Source organism: Macaca mulatta, chromosome 10 (assembly GCF_049350105.2).
Source record: "Macaca mulatta isolate MMU2019108-1 chromosome 10, T2T-MMU8v2.0, whole genome shotgun sequence".
Classification (NCBI taxonomy): domain Eukaryota; kingdom Metazoa; phylum Chordata; class Mammalia; order Primates; family Cercopithecidae; genus Macaca; species Macaca mulatta.
Window position 1 is genome coordinate 84,177,388 of NC_133415.1, and position 8,473 is coordinate 84,185,860.

The window sequence follows — 8,473 nt, forward strand, 5'->3', positions numbered from 1 at the left end:
TACATTGAAAGATCAGTAACTTCAGTGGCTACTATATTAACCACTTAGTGAAGGTACAACAAAAACTACACATCGTTATGTTAATTAACTGAAATTATAATAAATTAAACTACTACTTTGGTCATTTACTTAATGCTTGCAAGTGTACTCAAGAAATCAAAATGGCTTCCCATTGCTTGACATTTGCTTTCCAAATACTTCACATTTCAACCCCATATCCCTACAAGGAGAAATAATTCAACATACTTTCCTTACCTAAAAATACTACAGGAAGCTAAAAGGCATTTAGAATTTTTTGGACCTTGAAGAAGAGTGTTATACTTCCAACATGTATTTAACTTACAAATCAGTTTCTATCCTGTGGCATAGCTTCAGTCTAAGTACATCATAGTTATATTAACTCTGTATTGCTTCATCTTGTCAAGTCAGACGGAGATTCTGTTGCATCAAGGATCTTACTCAAGATGTCTTCTTCGTTTGAATTAGGTAGAAGTTCTCCAAAACTACATGGTATTGTGGTCAATCTTTGTTCCACTGGAGGAAACTTAATTAGCGGTGAAAGAGACTTTTCTTTCACCAAGAGCCATGTGTAAAGGTAGTTTTGTATATTCAATGTGCAAATCATGAGTGTCCAAATAGTTAAGCATATCATCTGTTTGCACATTTTGGGGAGTAGGGCTCAATTCTGGTTTGTGTCTTTCAAGTGTTTCAAGATTAGACAGGTAAGATTCTTCTTTTTCTTGGAAAGAGATTTCTTCAGAGCCTCATATCTACTGCAAACAGCCTATAAATTGAAGTCTGATTCTGGAATAGTCTGTCCATCTCCCATAACATCTCCTAGAAAAATGCCACTGTCCACAGGACTACTTGGCTCCAGTTTAAACTGGATTCTAAACTACTGGAACTTTTAACACTTAGGGAACCACCCTCCTCCAGAAAAGTTTCATGCCAAATGCAAATATGCTAAAATCAATATCCTTACAACTAATTCCACTTGATATCTGAAAAGAGTTCCATAATGTAGTTTTATTCATGGAAGGTGTGTTACAAGAAGCCTGTGAATGGTCCAGTATTTTCATATACTCCTCTTTACTGCTACCCAACTCATCTATCCCATTGCTGACAGCAGGGGAAAATGCCTATTTGGCTAGTTTCTGAGCGCTTGGTTGGTAAAGCTGTACATTCCAAATCTTGCTTGCGAATTATTATTTATTTATTTACTTATTTGCTTATTTATTTATTTATTTTATTTTGAGACAGAGTCTCGCTTTGTTGCCCAGGCTGGCGTGCAGTGGCGCAATCTCGGCTCACTGCAAGCTCTGCCTCCCGGGTACACGCCATTCTCCTGCCTCAGCCTCCGAGTAGCTGGGACTACAGGGGCCTCGCCACCACGCCCGGCCAATTTTTTGTATTTTTAGTAGAGACGGGGCTTCACCGTGTTAGCCAGGACAGTCTCGATCTCCTGACCTCGTGATCTGCCCACCTTGGCCTCCCAAAGTGCTGGGATTACAGGTGTGAGCCACTGCCCCCAGCGCAAATTATTTTCTTACTCAACAAATCAGACTGATTTTGTGTTGGTGGTTCACCTATGTGACTGATCACCGCATATTTCTGAGACACACACTTGCAATCTCATTTCAGTCAAATGAGACTGGCCAAAATCTCATACAGTGGTTTAAGAGAAAACTGACTATGCTAAATTCTCTTTGATTATGCAAATCAGGTAATGATCCCAGCAATACTTCTGTGTGCTCAGTATCCATTTCAATTGGTTCTGTAGTTCTGTTTTCTTCCATTTCAATAGTTTTTCTCCATGAGCTCCTAATTTCCATTATCAAGTCTTCTGAGTATGGGAAATCTGGTTCCTTGTTAAGAAGAGGTTAGAACCTAGAGAGTCAATTAGTTCCCCTAAATTTACTTATTTTCTTTCACAGAGCTGTGGTGAACCAGATAAAACTGCTCCAGCAACCTCTTCTAGCAGATGATCTTGCTTTTTTTGGAACTGATCACTTTTTTTTTTAACTGGCAGAGACCCTCCAAATGCACTACTCTCTGTTCTTTGCAACATCTGATAATGGAGAATCTTCCACTTCAAAATCTGGTATTTTCTTAAAAATTGTTTTATTTGTCTCTCTGGGAGTTCTCATCTTCCTGTCCTTTTCAAGTGGTGTAACATTGTTTCTATCTGATGATGAAGCTGACCGCAACAAGAAAGAGGCAGGGCTGTTGGCTACATCATGTACAGCCCAAGGTATCATTGTCTCCTCTGCAACCATTTTCTTGGTTATCTATCTAAGGCCAAAATCTGATACAGTGGTTTCTAAGAGAATCCAGGCAACGATAAATTCTCTTTGATTAAGCAACACAGGAAATCATTCTGCCAATACCAGTGAAGCAGGATACTGAAAAAGAATACTCTTTGCATGCACTTCTGAGGTAAGACCAAACGAAAGGGGAGACATAGGTGGTAAAAGACCCACAACTGGAGTTCAACCTTTAATTAGAGTGAAGGAAGACAGACCAAGAAATTCTTTCCACTTCCTATGTCATTCCCCTTGCTTTTCAACAATAGAATGTCTTATAATTGTGAGATCTTTTTGTTCTATAGCTTATATGCTTCAGATCTGATTATCTCTGAAATTTGGCATCTTTTTCCAGGTAGTGAAGGTCTATTGTCAATCGTGCTTGGTCAGCCTGACTTTCCTATTTCATTACTTTCAAGACTTCATTAAATAACAGAATAACTGTTAAGAGTTTCCATTTTCCAGCCTCATAAACATTTCCTACGTGCAACTGACACATTTGTCTCTCAATTTTGTCAAGAGTCAACTAATAAGATTAGTTCCATCTAAAGCACATCGGTTAGGCTAAGGACTGAACTAACAAATTCTCTTTTTCCAGAAACACGAGTGTTTCATTCACTGAGTTCACAAAGGCCCAACCTTTTGAGTTTTTTCTTCTATACTACTTTGGTCATCATAGGGTTCCATTTTTTTTTTTTTTAATTTGGTTTTGCGGTTCTATACATCTAGATCTCAAATTTCAGACATACCTAACTAATAATTGCACATTGTCCTGAGATTTTGGGGTAATACAATCGGCTCTTTGCAAAATTTGTAAACATTTTTTACGTGCTAAATGGCATCTGGCATTGTGCTTGTGCAAACCTTGTGATTTCACGTTAAATGTCTGCAAAACATAAAGAATTTTTAGAATTGGTTTTAACATATTGTATTACAACAAGTCTTGCAAGATGTTACATCAGATGAATAAACAGAACCGCCAGGGGAAATAAATAGTGAACAACAATTTGAGGAAAGCATCCACATTCAGCAGAAATCCTTGTTAACCATTCACAGCAATGTTTCCTGAATACGGTATTACTTTTTTGGTCAAATGGAGGCCAACAAAATTTAAAAACTTCTTTGGTGAGAGACTCGTCCAGTATTTGAAACAAAAAATAAGAAACTATATGAAAGGCATCACGGTATGGGTTATCAAACATGTTCACTCCAAAGTGTGTGTTTGACACCCTCTCTGCAGGCCATGGTCAAAGCTGGGCCAGGCTCAAAGCACCTGCAGATACATTCAGAGATGCTTGTTCTGGAAAGTGGTGATCCAGGCCAAGGTCATCCTCGCGGTAGGCACAGTGATTGCAAAGAAAAAAAGCACAAGCCTTAGTGATTCTTAGGGTCCTCAGGATCCCTCCTTATGGGCAGCCTGAGGTCTCGGAGGTCCCTTCTTTGCCACTGCCTTCATCTCACTCGCTGGAGCCATTTCACCTCACAAGGCTGTACAATCTCCAGAAAATGGAGCCTGTCATGGAAATGTGGCCGCAGCTGCTACTCAAAGCCTACAATATGTTCTTAACTAAACAGGGAGTAAAGGACAATGTAACTTAAGCTTAAAAGTTCTAATGTTTAAAGCATAAGTATCTTATCAAGCACATTTTTGGACAATGTATATAATCCTTTGGTATAACTACCTTCATTTGGGTAATTTGAAGAACAAATTAATTTATATCCATGAGAATACATAGATTTTTTTTAAAAATGAAGATAATGTGGTAACAATAAACTTCACTTTCTGCATCTCTTATTTAAAAGTGTCAAGATAAAAAGATTTACAAGTGCCATAATATTAAATTGTTCTAAAGCTCCTAAATCAATGATGGATTTTAGAAAACATAAGTTAATTTTAAAGGATAATGAAATCACAGTTTATAACAACAATTTTACAGGGAAACAAGAACATTATAAAACTAGGCCCCAGTTGGTTTAAGTGATGAATAAACTCTACATAAATAGAATACTGTCTGAAGTTTATAAAAACCAAATTTATATACACTATAGGTTTAAATTATGGCTCAATTTAATTGAAGACCTATGTTTTTATTTATATATTTAAATATTATTATAATTAATAAAAACATCCAATTTACAAATGAAGTGTAAGGAATTTAGGTATTTAACTGTTTTGTAAAGTATAAATAAATTAAAAGTCTTAAATAAACTAAAAATCTCATGTTTGTATTTTTATTTCCCACTGAGGCAAATTCAGAGAGAACAAGTATAGACTTCTTTTAAGCCAAACTTTATCAAAAAATAAAAATGTTTCCCCTGCTTGGGAGTATTAATGGGAACTGGATATAGCTATAAAATCTCTCCCTCAACTAAATAATATTAAAATCTTTGTGGAAGGGTTTTATAACCCTTTTTATGGTTACTCATTACGCCTAAAGTTAATTTGCATATCTTTTATTCCTCATATTGTACTTGGAAGGAACATTAAGGTCATTTAACTAAAATTACATTTTGCCTTTTCTCATCTGAAAAGATTTTTAAGAGTAAGTATTTATATGAGAAAACAAGAACACCATTAAAATTATTTTTAGGATCTTTGTGATTTTGACAGGGTTCTTTACACATTTTTTATTTATATATTTTGTGTTATTCCTAAGAGTATAATATTCCTTATGACTAAAAGGTTTTAAACAATTCAGTAGGCCGGGCGCGGTGGCTCACGCCTGTAATCCCAGCACTTTGGGAGGCCGAGGCGGGCGGATCACAAGGTCAGGAGATCGAGACCACGGTGAAACCCCGTCTCTACTAAAAATACAAAAAATTAGCCGGGCGCGGTTGTGGGTGCCTGTAGTCCCAGCTACTCGGGAGGCTGAGGCAGGAGAATGGCGTGAACCCGGGAGGCGGAGCTTGCAGTGAGCCGAGATCGCGCCACTGCACTCCAGCCTGGGCGACAGAGCGAGACTCCGTCTCAAAAAAAAAAAAAAAAAAAAAAAAAAAACAATTCAGTAATTCAATTTCTTCATTTGCAAATAATCTTTTCAAGTACAAACCTATTATAAGATTCAGTCCTCCAAAGACGTATTTCTTTAATTTTCTTAATGAATTTGCACACCTTACGCGGTTTAAGTGATGGCTCAGCTCCCAAACACTTGCCACCTTCTCCCAGGCTGCAGAGTTTTTTTATTGAAGGGCTAACAAATTTAAGGCACTTGGAATTTGGGTTTGATTTAAAATTTTTTTCCCTGAAAGTTAATAAAACCTTTACACCCTTTCCAATAACCTCCACAAACAGGCTCACCTATCTAATGTAGAGATGCCTTTTAAAGGAAACCTCTTTCTCTCCTCAGTCATATCACATCCACACCAACATTCAAGGGTCACATGGCTTCTGCAACTGTCATCTATTTAGGCAGCATCAGAAAGCATCAGAAAAATGGACATGTTGGTAGGATTAAAGAAACCTCTTGGATTCTCCACTCCCTGTTTCTCAGTTTGCATGGGCTCACACATAGGAAAAAGTCTCACCGTTGTACCCACCCCGCCCCACTCCCCACCCCCCTACCCCTCCCGCGCCCAGGGACTGACTCAGCACAAGAAGACATCTTCCATTCCCTGTGGCTTCATCTCTGACCTGATGACCAATCAGCACTCCCGGCTCACTGGTTTCCCCCCACCCACCAAGTTGTCCTTAAAAACTCTGATCCCCAAATGCTGGGGAGACTGATTTGAGTAATAAAAAAAATACGGTCACCCATCCAAAAAACAAAAATAATAAGTCTCACAATCAAACAACAGAAGAAACTATAGATATTTGGTCCATCTGTAAATTGCATAGCAACCCCTTAACTTCCAAAGAAAAGGATGAAAAATGAAATTCTATTCAGAAAAGAAAACACTTACACAACTGCTTTGAACATCCTGTGAATTAAAACTTGAACTCGCCAGGCACAGTGGCTCACGCCTATAATCCCAGCACTGTGGGAGGCCAAGGTGGGTGAATCACCTGAGGTTAGGAGTTCGAAACCAGCCTGGCCAACAATGACGAACTCTGTCTCTACTAAAAGTACAAAAATTAGCCAGACGTGGTGGCAGGCACCTGTAATCCCAGCTATTTGGGAGGCTGAGGCAGGAGAATCACTTGAACCCGGGAGGCAGAGGTTGCGGTGAGCCGAGATCATGCCATTGCACTCCACAGCCTAGGCGACAAGAGCGAAACTCCATCTTAGGAAAAAAAAAAAAAAAAAGAAAATTTGACCTCCAGGGAGCAGGAGTTCCCCAACACTGAAGACAAGCAATACTTCAACTTAAAGCTTTTTGTCTCTGGGATCTTTTGTACACCAATCCTGGTTCCCAAACACACAAGGCACAACCTCACGCATTTTCCTGGAAGCAGATTAAATCTACACTAATTAACAATGAGAGGAGATGGAGCAAGATGGCTGAATAGAACCCTCCAACAATTGTTCCCCCCGACCCCGCCCATTCAAAGGAACACCAAATTGAACAACTAACCATGCAAGAAACTACTTTCATAAGAACCAAAAATCGGCCGGGCGCGGTGGCTCAAGCCTGTAATCCCAGCACTTTGGGAGGCCGAGACGGGTGGATCACGAGGTCAGGAGATCGAGACCATCCTGGATAACACGGTGAAACCCCGTCTCTACTAAGAAATACAAAAAACTAGCCGGGCGAGGTGGCGGGCGCCTGTAGTCCCAGCTACTCGGGAGGCTGAGGCAGGAGAATGGCGTGAACCCGGGAGGCGGAGCTTGCAGTGAGCTGAGATCCGGCCACTGCACTCCAGCCTGGGCTACAGAGCGAGACTCCGTCTCAAAAAAAAAAAAAAAAAAAAAAAAAAAAAAAAAAAAAAAGAACCAAAAATCAAGTGAGTGATTGGTTTTAACATCATGTCAAGGAAAGAGGCACTGAAGAGTGTGGGAAAGACAGCCTTGAATTACCAACACCACTCCTCTCTCATCCCCTGGCAGTAGCCACATGGTGCAGAGAATCTGTGTGCTTGGGAGAAAGGGGGTGCAGTGATTGTAAGACTTTGCATTGGAACTCAGTGCTGCCCTGTCACAGCAGAAAGCGACATGAGGTGGAATTCAGATGGCACCCATGGAGGGAGCATTTAGACCACCCCTAGCCAGAGGCAAATCATCCATCTCAACAGTCAGAACCTGAGTTCCACCTAGCCCCACCACCACAGGCTAAAGCACTCTGGTGTCCTAAATAAGCTTGAAAGGCAGTCTAGACCACAAGGACTGCAATTCCTGGCTAAGTCCAGGTGCTGTGCTGGGCTCAGAGCCAGTGGACTTGGGGGGCATGTGACCTAGGGAGACACCAGCTGAGGCAGCCAAGGCAGTGCTCACATCACTCCTCCAACCTCAGGCAGTGCAGCTCTGAGAGAGACTTCTCTCTGCATGAGGCAAGAAGAGGGGAGAGTAAAGGGGACTTTGTCTTGCAACTTGGATACCAGCTCAACTACAGTAGAACAGAGCACCAAGCAAAGTCCCCCAGGCCCCCATTCTAGGACCTAGCTCCTGGATGACATTTCTAAACACACCTTGGGCCAGAAGAGAATCCACTGCCTTAAAGGGAAGGACTCAGTCCTGACAAGATTAATTACCTGCTGAGTTAAGAGCCCTTGGGCCTTGAATAAACATCAGGGGTAGCCAGGCAGTACTTGCCGCAGGCTTTGCATGAGACCCAGGGCTGTACTGGCCTCAGGTATGACCCAGCACATTCCAGCTGTGGTGGCCATGGGGAGGGACTCCTTCTGCTTGAGGAAAAGAGGGGGAAGACTAAAGGGGACTTTGTCTTGCAGCTTGGGCACCAGCTCGGCCACAGTGGGGTAGAGTACCAAGCAGGCTCCTGGGGCCCCCGATTCCAGGCCTTGTATTCTGGACAGCATTTCTGCTCCCACCTTGGGCCAGAGGGGAGCCCACTGCCCTGAAGGGAGAGATCCAGGCCTGGCAGCATTCATCACAAGCTGACCAAAGGGCACTTGAGCTTTGAGTGAACATCAGCAGTAGCCAGGCACTACTTGCCATGGCCCTGGGACAGTGTTGGCCATGGGGAGACCCTCCTTCTGCATGAGGAAAGGAGAGGAAAGAGTGGGAAGGAGTTTGTCTTGTGGCTTGGGTTCCAGCTCAGCTGCAGTAGAGCACAGC

At 41.5% G+C, this 8,473-nt stretch overlaps 1 pseudogene; it reads right to left on the minus strand.

The window, feature by feature from the left end:
• Positions 1–412: 412 nt before the first annotated feature.
• Positions 413–3,633, minus strand: LOC100426097 (HAUS augmin-like complex subunit 6; annotated as a pseudogene).
• Between the last annotated feature and the right edge of the window lie 4,840 nt (positions 3,634–8,473).